At 37.2% G+C, this 14,337-nt stretch overlaps 1 long non-coding RNA gene across 3 annotated transcripts in view; it reads right to left on the bottom strand.

Moving 5' to 3' along the window:
- Nucleotides 1–11,340, bottom strand: part of LOC114002424 — a 32,831-nt gene extending 21,491 nt beyond the window's left edge. For 2 of the 3 annotated variants that reach the window (XR_005564347.1, XR_005564348.1), the window contains exons 1-5: nucleotides 11,148–11,340; nucleotides 10,587–10,695; nucleotides 2,182–5,303; nucleotides 1,867–2,085; nucleotides 423–540 (exon numbers count right to left, since the gene is read on the bottom strand). This is a non-coding gene — a long non-coding RNA (uncharacterized LOC114002424). The remainder of the gene's footprint in view (nucleotides 1–422; nucleotides 541–1,866; nucleotides 2,086–2,181; nucleotides 5,304–10,586; nucleotides 10,696–11,147) is intronic. The other variant, XR_003545859.2, reaches the window with a different exon arrangement.
- Nucleotides 11,341–14,337: the final 2,997 nt, after the last annotated feature.

Here is a 14,337-nt window from a genome sequence, read left to right as displayed (position 1 = left end):
TCTCAGTATTTTTTTTTAATAAAATGACTGTCCTAGATTATTAATTACCTTGGAATTCCTCAGCATTTACTTTTAAGTTCCAGGCAGTTCATAAGTGTTCAGTATTAGAAAGCGTTTCATCCTTCAATATCTGGCAACAAAAATGAGCTACTGGAGAAACTTTCAGTTTAGCTTTTGACTTTCTTTTCCTTCTCTTTAGTCTAAGGAACCTCCAAGGAACTCTTCCAGAAAATATGTTTCTTACTGCAGTAATAAAAGAAGTAAAACACTACTGGAACTTAATAGTGGCCAATAAGGAATGAGTGTTTCAATGTGTTCTTCACACTCTGGTATTGTTCTTAACCTTTAGAAAAATCAACCTACCTGCAATTATGCATAGCAAATCATATAAGCCTGAAGGACTAGACTAATGACTTGCCTACCAAGGATCTCCAAAGGGATCTGTATTCTTGCTCTCAGTCTTTGATGCGGTACATGAAGAACTGAATTCCTTACAGCCATCAGTCCACCATTAGGTTTTCATTCATGCTGGTAATCTCCCTGAAATAGAAAATGTGAAGGTTAAAAAAAGAGGGAGAAAGAAAGACTAATTCTTTTATGACATAGTAAATAAGCATGACTACTGCAGTTTTTACCAGTGCCTCATGCATTGCAATGCATTGAAATAATCACTAAAAACTGAGTCTATCAGAAGACACTGCATAAAATTAATAAAGAAGAGACTCAAGAGCTTGTGAAGATATTCTTTCAAGAGGATGTTTGGGGAACCGGGTTTGAAATTTGTGGCTATATTTTGCATTTGCATTTATAATATAAATATATTGTCAGCTTAGTGCTTCTGAAGTTTTTTGTCCATCAAAGCTAAATTTAAGCATTCTGCTTGTTGAAATAACAGTAACATATTATATGCAGTGCAAGATGCCAGAACTGGAGCCTTTTGCAGACTGCACATGCTGAACCTCACTATGGCCTGTTCACTCCATTGCAGTTCTGCAATACAGAGGATTACATGGGAGAAACTGCCTTGCTACCCAGCCTGCCAGTGGCTAAATTCCTTTGCAAAAGGAGTTATCTGTAGTTCTATTAAAAAAAACACAAACAGTTCTAACAAAAAACATGAGTATGACAAAGATTTCCCTAGTTTAGGTCTTCAATTTTTTATTTTTTTTTTTTATTTTTGAATATTGCATACAAAAGAATAGAATGGAAAGAATTAATTATAAGCAATGTTTGAGATTGTCAGACTAAAAAATATATCATACAGTATAAGTCTATATGTTATTTGTCAATCCTGTTGTGATTCTCCAAGCTGCAGCTAAAATGGCTGGCTTGGAGATTGTCTTGTGGATTTTGAAAGACAAAGAAGATTATCAACTCAGCAGAAAAAATCTTTTTCAAGGGAGGAAAAACACTGTGTTTGTTTAGAGTTAAGCACAGCAGAAACATCCATCCTTACTTCTGAGACAGCTTAGATTTGCTTGTGAAAGGTACATTTTGAGAAAAATAAGAACAAGCAGAATGTGAATAGACTAAATATTCAGGTATTTCTGACCAAGAAGAAAAGCTGGTTAACCTATGCCTTCATCTCACTTCCTATCTGCTCTCATAGGATCAGACTGCAACCATCTTTGCAAATTGCCAAGGACAAGCATTCTGTCAGGTTTTGATAAAATAAGAGAAGATTGAGATGAAGCCATCTGACACATAGCATATATCACTATATTTCTTCTGAGTCACATTGGACATCTTCAGATCTGCAAAAGAAGACTGCAAGAAGAATATTCACACCTGAAAATATGAAACAATTATTTATTGGCAAACAAACACAAAAAATATCTGGGATTCAAGGACCCTGGTGATACTCACCATTCCACAAGGCATCTCAGAGCCTTTGCTGGTAGGGCAGGAGTGGAAGTGTTGGCCTCTACAGCTGCTGGGCTCAGTCCTCAATAGTGCTGCCTTGCCATCTCTCATTGACACAAAACCTCTCAACACCGATGACCAGGCATTTCAGTACAGTGATCCAACTGGACAAGTACCGTGATCAAGGGAGGTTGCAGAGAGGCATACAAAGGGAGGGGTTACCTATGGAGCGTGGAATAGCAGTGAGATGGCTACAGAACCATGGTCCTCAGCTCCTCTCCCTGTCCTTTTCTCTGGATAAATCCACATGTAGCATACCTTGCAGAGGCAACTCTGTGAACTTTACTATTACATTATTAAAATCCATGTTTTCTGGTTATGACGTAGCTGCAGTATTATAGCAAGCATTAAAATGTTTATTTAAATGTAACAATCCTTGCAGTATCTGGTTTCCCAAACTATGAGACCAGAAGCATACTGAACCTGAAAAACAGAGCAGGAGAAGTGTTAGAGTTATATATAACCATATCAGTTCTGATAACGGGAGGCAAACCTCCTTCCCCTCACTAGATTGGTTACACTTTCATACTCTTAAGACATTTTATGAAGAAGCGGAGCTCTCACTTGGGACCCAACACTAAAAAACATAGCCTCCTACAAAGTGCTACATTCCATTACCAGAGCTTTTCCCACTGTAGCTCCCTAAGGCACCATATTGTGGTAGTTGGTACATCAAATGAGGCTGCCAGAAATTAGTCTCAAATAAAAAAAGAGACTCTTCTTGCAGGTGGTGTTGCAGTTGAGGGGCAGAATTCCTCACCACGAGTCATGGATGGTAAAATCTTACATGGCTTCAAGGAGAGGCTTGAGAATTTCACGGAAGAGAAATGCACCAGGAGTTGCTAATTTCATGGAAACAACTCCCAGTTCAGGAGGTGCCTGAAGGGCAGATGGTAATGGGCTGAGAGAATCATCAGAAAAATACTATATGTATTTGTTCCCATAGAGTGCCCCAAGCTTTTTGACCACTACTGGAAAGCAGATGATTTGACCCACTGTAGATATTCTTATGTAAGATAAGCAAAAACATGTGTACATGTACATGTGATTAATGGCAAAATGTGAATTGTATCGTTACATATGCTCTGCTTTTCTTTCACATGAACTTTTTAAAAATGGTGGAATAAATTAGACTGCAAAGGAAACATTTATACAAAGCATAGAATAGGAGGTGTAGACCATTAGGATATTCAAGTTTTTGGTCTCTGTGTCTATTGTCAAGATTTGAAATGGCTTTTTCTACACCTTTTTATGCCAGGCCAGCACTGCAGTCTCTCTTTGTGCTCTTATTAAAGTCAACTTCTTGTTTAATTGTAGATAAAGGTGATGCCAAATCTGATTCAGTTCAAGCAGCACAGATAAAAGCTGTCAAAAGTCTCAGATCTGGGCCTGTCATTCTGAGGCAGCTCTGATGTGGTTTTTTATTGCCTGTACCCCCTGCAACCTTCAGAGGCACAGGGAAATAGCATGCTGCTGCTTCGCTCTGCCAGTCTGGCTCCTAAAATCTGACCTTGACAGGGAGAGAAAAGGAAAACTAAAAACTATGCCAATCACCAATACTGGGATAAACTGAATCAAAAGACAAAGATGTAAGGGAATACAATGCATATGAACTTGCCAGCAGAACTCAAATCTAAAAAAAGGTGGGGGCCAAAAGTTGACAAAACCCATTAAAACAGCAATTCTAAGACAGGTGCCCCTGCTTAGGGGCGCACACATACACCCCTGTGCAGGTGTATGTGGCATGTGATGAAGAGGTATATAAAAATCCTGTGCACAGTCCTCAGACGTCTGTCAAAAAATTAATCTTCCCATGGTGAAAAAGAAATTGCTTAAAAATAGATTTAGGTAAAGAAAATAATGAAATGTTTGGAAATTTATTTAATGAGACAGTTTCTGAAGTACAGCACAAAACAAAGATTATATAAAGGATGTCAAGATAATAAATTGTACTCAAATTCTTCTCACACTTCTGAGTCATTTAGCCTGCTGTCCTTTAGAACTGTCACTTGAACAAAAGCAACTGAAATGAACTAATTTGGTAACTTATCTCATCTGTCTTTCTTTGGGAAGCATTCCTTTTCTCCATAAGTCTCTAACAGCAGGCTAAAAGGAGAGACAAATACAAGTGAAAATGCAACAAGAAAGACAACTAGGTTTTTTCCATGAGCTGAAACTTTGAGAAATCTATTCCAGGCACAGTTGCTGGAACCACATGTACACCACATGTATTTGATATTCCGCTCATAATTTAAAGGAAAGTCATGGAAATTATTTCTCTTATGGGAGAATCCAATTTGAGAATCCAACAACACAACTACAACACAACAAGAATATAGCACAACAACATTATGAAAGAATGCCCAAACTTGCCTGGCTACCAGAAGTCATCCAGCAGCCTTAGAATGACTCCTCCTTGAAGCATCACTGACAAATTGAGGAGCAAGTTGTTTCATCTTTGGGTGCCTCCACCCCCTGTGCACAAATAATGCAATTATTTGCTGACCTCTGACCACTGAGTCTGGAAATGTGTTGAGGCTGTCAGTACTCTCTTACTGTGTGCACAATGGCATTGAAGTCTCAGCAGGAGGCTCCTAGTGCTATGTAGCACAAACAGATAATAATAATAATAATAGCTAACATGTCTAATGAGTGATTGCTTCACAGGCATCAGGCTCATCCATCCCTGTGTGCCTGTCTGAATAGATGTGTGCCTATTAACTCATCCATCAGGTTATCTTTTTCTTACATTCTTGAAGAACCCATGATTGTATCTCATTTTTCAAATAATTATTTGCTGTTCTTTTCTTAGCAATCACCTGGATTAGGACAGGCACTTGAACGGAATTTAGTAGGCTTCCTTCGTTACCCAACCTGGGTACACTCATGCTTCCAGCATTCTGAAAAAGTTTAACAGATTGAGGCATGTATGAAAGTTGCATGAAGACCTGAACTTCAATGGGATTTTCAGAGCAGATGTCATTGTGTCAAACTCTCCAACAGACAAGTAGACCTGGAGCTCAACACAATAGACTTACTTCAGAATAGAACTGAAAACGGGATTGTATGTGGGGCATCTGGACTAAGGTGCTCTGAAATGTAATATACCCTAAACCAATCAAAATGAGATTAGTGGAGATTTTAAGAACTCACAGAAATATATAGAGGATTATTTGACAACGCTATCATCCACAGAAAGGGCTAGGGAAAACTAAGCAACAATATTCTCAAACGGTGTTGCCATAACTCAATGTTTTAACATGAAACAAGAAATGTAAAGCTTCAGCTTTGGTATTCAGGCTATTCTGAGGCATCTCCAATGTCTTTTCCTCTGTCTCTTTCTTTTTGGCATTTCTGAATGTTTCACATTTTCCATAAGGCTGTGGAGAAAAATAATTGAATTATAATTCTCAAATTATTAATTTATTATTATTTATTAATCTCTTCAGTTTAAATAGAAGCTGGCAGATTTTCTGAGCCAGGATCATAACTTTTGAATACTTAGAAGTTTCCCATGAAGCTGACCTTTTTTTACAATTTTGACAGAAACCATAGAGCTCTGGAGTACAGCTGAAGTGTACTAAACCACTCAAGTCTATTTGCACACAAACAGTTAAAACTTGCTAAGAAAAAAAAAGAAAGTTAGTCAAAACAAAGAACAAGGGGGGAGCTAGTATGAACACAGATAGATTAACATACATGTCAATATTTGAGATTCTCCCATTTTATTATTATGGACAGTAGTGCAAAATTAGACACCCAAGGCAGTAAAAAAAAAAAAAAGTTGATTTGCTGAAAAATTAGGTAATACAAAAAAGAAAAACTGTCTTTTAGGGAAGAAATAATTTTCCCTAATTTAAACCATTTAACACTTTAACTGTTTAAACTTTAAGCATCTTCTTTCATTATAATTACCTAGTTTCCTGTTAGTCGGTGGAAAGAAATATATTACAGCCAAATTTATTTTATCTCACATATCTTGAACAATGCTCTGGGATGACTACTTTGAGAAGCTCTGGTCTCTCTTTTCACTGTAAGGGAATTTGGACAGTCTGCCTTATACTAGGCATACATACTTTGGACAATTAATATTAGTTGAGATGAATTTCACTCTCACATGGAGGGAAATTATAGAAAAAAAGCACCAATACAGTTTTAAGAATAATGAAAATAAGAAAGACAAGTCAAAGATATAAAATTATATAAAATCTTTTTTTTACAGTTTTTAAATGGTATTTGACGACTTTTAGAAAGCCTCTGTTTTAACATCCTAGTAATATAGACAGGCTTTTTCTCCGAAGAATTTCTAAAATGTCAGCTTTTCTCTCTTGCATGTGGTGAATTTAGGCATTTTTAGGATAACTGATTCATTAAATTTGGAAGTCCAAGTCAGGTGTTTAAGTTTGAAGGATGAATTAGATTGCACAGCTTTGAAACAAATTTTGAATGAAAAAATGATGAAACACACTGTGATACATAAAATTAAATTATGTCAAGCAATTCTGAATTTTCTTTAAAAAATAAAATTATTTCTTAAATTAAATATAGAAGGCATTTTACATTAAGAATATCACAGTGCGATTGAAGAACAAGAGAACTAATTGTAATGTGGATAATATATTAGTGTAACTAACTGAAGGTAGGAGGAGAACTCCTCAAAGACGAAATGAAAATGGTGTTCTCCAGAGGATAAATCACCAGAGAAAGGCAACAGTGAGGATTCTAAAAAATTGCTCATAGGAGTAATTTATTTATATTTTCATTAATTTTCTGAGTGCAAAACCAAGTCTGTGATGACAAAACTTTCTTCTAGCATGACTTTGTCAATAAATAACCAGGTCAGGAAGAACAGCATGATGTTGGGGACTGCAGTGGTGAAAATGGGATTAAATTTAATGGTGTATAAAATGGAAGACTGTGTGCTTAAGGACTCATAAGAAGATTTCTACAGTAATAAAGAATTCATCAGCTGAAGCTGAATGAGGCATAGAAATGGTGTTATGTGAGCACAGGTATCTTCTGAGATACCACAGAGAAGTGGGGAAAAAAAAAGTAAAGGTTTTCCTAAGACATTTTGGGAGAGGTACTTCCAGCAGAGGCTACTCGCCTATTTTACCTGCATGGCAGACTGAAGTTCAGTGCAGGTAAAAAGAATGTTGACAGCTTTTCTGAGAAGTATTAATGGTTTTTGTGGCTTTTTTGAGACTTCTTCTGGTGTTCTGCAAATGCCTGTGTTCACCCCTTGGCAGTGCTGAAGGAAGATGTGGCATATGCTATGGGATGAACATATATTTAAACCAAAGCACAGTATTACAGGGAGGAAAAAAAAAACCAAAAAAGCCCACATGGATATATACTGAGCAGGAATGCATTTAGACTCAAAATAATAAAAGTTAAAAAAAAATCCTTATCATTATTACACACAATTAATGAGACTTTCGAGAGAAGTCATCTAACTAGTTTCAAGGTAGAGCTCAATTGCTTTCTGAGAAAGATGATGCAATGATGATATAATCCAAGCAAGGGACTGAACTCACTGATTTAAGAACTTACTTCCAGTTGTCTGTCGCAAACACATGCACTGCTTACAGAAAATAGTGCAGAACGACCAGTTTAGGAGTAACAGGCTGTTTTCTAGAACATTTTATTACAAAATTTGTAAAGATTCTATGAGAAAAAGAAAAGTGTCTTTATTTCCATTTGTGGAGGAATAAAATGAGGCATATACAGATAAAATGTCTTTCCTTAGTCACGCACCAGGTATAGAAGATAGAATAAGTTTCTTTAATTCCTGTATAGATGCAGTACAGTGACTCTCTACAGTTGAAAATTAGTGTGAAAGGAGATGTTTGTTTGTTTTTTTTATTAAAAATAGCTATTTTTAAGCAACAAGCTTATAATTAGAAAGAGGTACATACCATGGCAATTTTCCTTTTGGAGATTAATATAAAAGAGTAGGGCTGTTTCCTAGGAAATTGTGCATTTTTGCATTTGGGTATGCCTCCAGGTGTGAAACAGTGTTATTTGGAGAGCAATAAATTAACAGATCTCTATGTTCCTGAATTCAAATAGGAAAGTGCAATCTTGCAGCTAACTTGCTTTCAAACTTGAGTTAATTCTTAGTGTGGTCCTGCCCATTGGCAAACCAAGTAACTCTGTGTGTTGCTCTGAGCTGACTCACATCTGATACCTGGGTATCTGCCCTGGATACTCCCAGATATGAAGGTCTAGAGATAGTATGAATGGGGTCATATGTAAACATTGCCTTAAGATCATCCCAGACCATAATGACTCTTCTTTTGTTCACCTGACTTTGGCTTTTTTTTGCAGGATAAATTCAAATTATTCAAACAATCTGTTCTAATACTGATTTTTCAAAAGTTTGCTTTACCATGCTAGATTGACAGTGAAAAAAGGAAACACTAGTCACAAGATGAACAGATGTTATTTACTCTGAATTTGTTGTGTAGACGTGCTGTCTGTTCAGATTAGCTGGATTGTAATTGCCTCTAATTCAGTTTCATCTATGTTTTCAAAATTGTGTTCATTCCAATAGACTATTCCATCATTTTCAGTGACAGACTTACGTAAAAGTATTTCTCTTCAACCAAGCAAATTGAACTTCGTGATAAATTACTTTATTACTTTTTAAACAAGAAGATGTCAAGTATAAAGGGGATTACCCGGCAGGGTATATATGTATTAGATACTGCTCAGTGGCTCTCACACTTGATAAATTTGCAGATTTAGAAAATAATACATTTTACTGAATATAAGCAAAATGTTTCCAAATATAACAAAGCATTGATCTGCAGCCTGAAGTGTTTAAATTATTTTTACAGCTCTGAGATATGAAATATAAAGTATGCATATAATTCATACAGGAAGATTGGATTAGATCAGAAAAATCCTGTCTTTTTAACTGCATTAATTCTTTGATATGAATAAACCAAGTGAACTAATAATGAAGTAATTTCAATACTGTTGTTGCTTTATCCTCCAACAGTTTTATCTGGACAATTGCTGGATTTTCAGGTACATTAGTTTTCCATTTATTTGGCTTTAAACCATTCACAGTCTCTGAGGAATGTCACATAGCTGGCAAAAGAATAAAAAAAAATTTCAAAAATAACGTTTAACATATCAAATATCCTAGAATTCCTTAGGCACCTGGATTGCTAACCTTAACTTCAGCCTATAGTAAATTTCCAGAATAAAGTGAATGTAGCCCTGGTATATAAGGACCTGGAAAACGTAGCAAAGAAATAAATTCAGTTCCCTGTCCTATCTACAAGAGAAATTTACTGTCCTGGTTGCAAGCTTTGCCTGACCTGAGGGTTAGAAATGAAGAATGTAGCAGTCCTGACAGGTGTTAGCTTACTGGATATTAATTGTGCCCTATGGATAGAAAGAGGGGGTTTTCTCTGTGTTATATTGTGTTCTAGAGTGGGGAATGATTCCCTATGTTTCTGGACATATTGTGTTACGATGAGCACTGTGGTAATTTCTGAGCAATTTCATGCTACAAGAAGCTAGAGGACTAAGGATGTTGAATGACTTTTAGAGACAAGAAGGGATAGGTAACACCATTTACGTGGCACTCCGTGATCTTTTACAGTGATGCAGTACTCATACTGGGAACTTAATCGTTCTGGGTTAGGGCTAAGGAAAGTCCAGGCGAGTAGCAGACTGGGGGCCTCAAACTGAGTGGCTGACAGGAAAAGGCCTGCTTCGTTCTTTCTCTTTCAGTGTTATATGACCTCTTCCAATGCCTATGGTACTCTGGCTTCAGAGCATATCAGAGTAGCATCAGGCAGTTATCGCTGAGAAGTCTCATCTAGGGAGCTAATACATTGCCTCTCTCATCATTGATTGACTGGAAAGACAAGAACCAAGGCTGTTGTAAGAGACCATGGAATACCAGCTAAAAAGAACAATTCCTTACCTAAAAAGCTGAATAATATTTTTAAGCCACTGGTCTCTTAGCCCTTTACTCTCCCTGTGATCTTAAATGTATTGCACTTTTGTGACATACTATGCAGATTTTGTGTCAGTTTTTTGCTTGTTTTCCCTTTAACATTAGCTTAAATGTTTGATTGCATCTAAACTGCATCGTATCTATTATTTATGTAAGCACAAAGGCAGTAATTTTGTTTTCAAAATTTGATCAGAAATAGTAAATTTCATAGGGAATTTTCAACCAAGATTAAAACATATTTGAATGCAAAATAAAGACACACAATCAATTATGTACTTAAGGAATATGCAAGTATCTTGGATCTTATATTCAAATGCTGTCACAATGCTGAGCCCTTCTTATAAATATACAATGATAATTGTGCCTGTGAACATCTTGCATTTCACCAGTATTCCAAAATGGAAAATATCAGCACTCAGGAAAACTGTTATGAATTTATAACTCTGCCTATAAAACTTCAAGTCTGTGAACAAATAAATGGAGCTTGTATTCAGAATCCATAATTTTGCCAAAAGATTTTTCTTGGAAAGCAGATTTTTACACATTTTCACCAGGTACCTTCAAGCAGAAAATAAGCCTTCTTATTTCTTTGATCCTAAAAAATTGTAGCTTTCCACTTGGCTTCACAGCCCCATCTAAATTCACAAATAATCTTTATGTAGCTACTTATTCTTAAATGATGTACCTGGTAGTGATTTACAGTCCATCCCACAGTCAGCAGGCAGCAGCCCCTGACCGGTGGTATTCCTGTATCTGTCCCAGGACATAGGAGGACCCTAGTACCAAGGAGCATCCTAAAATTAACCATCAGAATTCATATTATTATCTAGATTATTATTTCATGTTTCTATAAATAGCTATTAGTCCAAAGCCAAACCTACATAAACACAATAAGAAGGATAACAGAATCTTTTCATTCGTAAGGGCTATATTTAATTATAAATGTACTGGGAAGTTTTTTGACTGGTATACTGGATTTCCATGTCTATCATATTTTGGCTAGATTGTTTCAAATCCAGTATTAGAGCCAAATAGTCTTCCTCTGTATGTCTGAGAAAGCTCTTAGACTTCTTTTACATGAGGACAAAGGGTGTTTTAGACTGCTTACTTGCTGTCTCAGAAAATACAGCTCTTCTGTAAGAAGTAAAAAAAGTGTGTTTTCCCCAGCACAAGTCTGCTGTTCACTGAAGACAATAAAGCCCTCTCTGTGCAGCCTTAGGATCATATGGAAGCACCTATTTCTTACCTCCACCTCCTTCACCCTGGTAGGGAGGGCTAATTAACCACCAAGATGTGGCTCTGCCCTCAGTTCTTCAAGAAGGTTGTGTTGAAGTCTGGCCAGCAGATCTCACTGTCTTGGGCACTGGGGTGTGCTCTGCATCTGCTGCTGTGCCAAGTAACTTCTGTGTCATCACAGGCTAGTACAGGTTTGCATTGTTTTCCCTTTGCTGAAAAAGAACCAAACAAAACCGGCTTATATCTTCATAAAACTGGCATAAGGGAGTAGCTAAGCAGGCTGGTTAACTCCCAGGCTAGTTAACTCTTGTGTGACCAGACAACTCTTTACTAATAATTATTCCAGACAAGGGAACTTCATAGCATAGTAATAACAGCAAATTAAGATCTCTGAAAGAAGCAATGGTACCAAGTGCAGTTTACTCCAAAAGATTGAAATGAGCAGTATGATCTCCAGGAGGACATACTTCCAGGGGATTGTGAGCAGCACTGTGACCCATGCAGGGAGTGAGCAGCAAAGTCACCTTTGGTTGGAGTAACCAACTCAGAAAGGTATGTGTGATGGTTTCACTCTAGGCCTTCCTGGAGACCAGCTTGTAACCAGGAAGGAACTAGGAAGGTGATCAGGGAAGTATTCCATGCTATTCCTTTACGTAACCTGAGGTATGAATAAAGCCAGCAGGAGGGACCTTGCGCCCTTCCTTTCCGGCAAGGTTCGAGAACGGTGGGTCCCTGTCTCGGTCTGGCTTATCTGGAGCCGAGGTCTACAGTGACTGCTGTTATCTGCCACCCATGAGGGGAGAGCACTGGGCCGTGTCCAGCCATCCTGCCTGTTCGAAGGGAAGTGGTGAGATTTTGCTAATTTACCTTCAGTTGGCTGGTTGACTTGTTTGGTCTTTGTCCCTTTTTGTCCTTTTCCCTTCTCCCTCCCCCTCTTCCCTTTTTGGGGAGCTGTTTGGGATTTCTGGAGTTGTGGTATATAGTATTCTTATTGTATATATCTGTCTCATATGTAAAATATATATATATTTTTGCTATAGCTTTGGCTGCTTAGGTTGTTTTTTTTTCTCTTCCCTCTCTGGGAAGCAGGTCCTTGTTGTCGAGTTTCAGGGAGTTGGCGGGAAGCCAGCTCGAAACTTGCACAGTATGCCAGCAAATAGAGGTCACATCTCAACAGCATAGACTCGGGTATATGAAATGAGACGTTCAATTTTGACATTTTGGTCATAGAAACGGTTAATTTAAGTGAACATGCTCAAAATGTTTGAGCATGAAATGTTTGAAGAAAGTAGAGGAAAGAGGTAACAAATGAGATCTTCTGGCTGGGGTGGTTGTGCCTGTTGTGAGGACAGAAATTACCACACAACACCTCTAGATAAAATGCTGAGAGGACTCCAGAACAGGACTGTGGTACAGACAATGTTGAAGGGGTGCATCAGGTCAATTGTGTTCTGCCTGAGTCAGTGCTGGAATACTGTGCTTGTAGCCTATAAAAGTCACTATTCTCTCTCACTATTTACCTCACAAAGTGAAAAAGAGCAATAAAAAGCAACTATCAATTTTTCTGTCTCTGAAGATTGCCTCTGGTGGAGCAATTCTAGGGCTTTGCCTAGATGTCTAAAGATGATCTGACTGAAATTAAGGTTGAAGTAGTTTTCTAGCAACAGGATAAATAGAGAGTATAAATAAAAAATCTCATTTGTGTGCACAAAAAGGAATGTTACATATTTGCACTTTCTTCACTGTAGAACTTGTAATTTTTAAGACTTAATTTTTTAAAATTATTTTAATATTTGTTATTTTTATATTTTATTTTTTTTTTACATTTTCCAAGTAAGATATATTTCATTCATATATTCACCTAAACTTAATTGGTGGGGAAAGGTAAACTTTTCATGAAAATAATGGAAAGCTTTTCACTAGGCAATAAGATTTCTGTTGTTTTTAACAGATTTGAAATTAAGCTTATTATACTTTAATTTATATAACAATAAAAATATTTATTGTTTGTTCAACTTTAACAAAATACTGAGTGTCTCAAGGTTGATTGATTTTTTTTTTTCCTTTTTTGAGACCATCCTGCAGTCAAGTATTATTTTCCTGAAAGCCAGTTTCTTTAAATTTCACCATGCTTTCTATAACATCTAGGAACATTTCAATGTATTCTCCTAAGCGACTTTGTCAAACAATGTTTCTGACAATTTTCCATTTGAGTATACTTATTTAGGCTTTAGCTTCTCAACAGCAAATTGTGATAGTTTTCACCCTAGGCCTTCCTGTAGACCAGAACTAGAAAGGTGACCCAGGAAGTATTCCATGCTATTCCTTTATGTAACATGAGGTATAAATAAGCCGACCGGAGAGATCTTAGCTCTCTTCTGGAGAGGTTCGAGAACAGTAGATCTGTGCATGGTCTTGCTTATCTGAAGTTGAGGCCTGTATCGACTGCTGTTGTCTGCCACACGTGAGGGGAGAGTGCTGGGCCGCGTCCAGCCATCCTGCTTCTCTCAAGGGAAGTGGTGAGATTTTGCAAGTTCTTTATTTTGCTGGTTACTGGGTTTTTAGATTGCGTATACCTGTTTTGTTTCTGTCCCTTTTTGTCCTGTTTTGTCCTTTTCCCCTTCTCCCTTCCCCTCTTCCCTTTTAAGAAGCTATTTAAGGTTTCTGGGGTTATAGCTATATAGTATTCTCACTGTATATATCTGTTTTATATGTAAAATATATTTTTGCTATAGCTTTGGTTGTTTGGGTTTTTTTTCTCCCCTCTCTGGGAAGCAAGGCTGTGTTGTTGAGTTTTGGAGACTTGGCGGGAAGCCAGCTCCAAACTTGCACACAAATTTATCTTCTTCTCCTTCAGTCTTTGATTTCTTCTACACAGATATATTGAAATTATTTTTCTCGATGCAACCTATCAACTCTTAACTCCTATTTTTTCTACCTACCCAGTTCTTTCTCTTTGTCCAGTTTTGAGCAGGTAGGATGCAGGATGGGCAGAAGACTTTTGGGTCAATTTTCTCACTCTCTGCTCTCTCCGAGCATTAGCAGAACTAACTCTCATATGTCTACCATGAACAAATGAACATCTCTTTATCTATGCTCTCTCACTTGCACTGTAATAGGAGCGGTTTCATAATGCATGAATGATTCAATATTAACTGGTCTAGAAGCTGACTGTAGTCTCAGTTCTCATGGCACAACTT

The sequence above is a fragment of the Pipra filicauda genome, unplaced genomic scaffold (assembly GCF_003945595.2).
Source record: "Pipra filicauda isolate LSUMZ 115617 unplaced genomic scaffold, ASM394559v2 scaffold30_size5312502_pilon, whole genome shotgun sequence".
In the NCBI taxonomy this organism is placed as follows: Eukaryota; Metazoa; Chordata; class Aves; order Passeriformes; family Pipridae; genus Pipra; species Pipra filicauda.
This window is presented reverse-complemented; position numbering and strand designations above follow the sequence as displayed.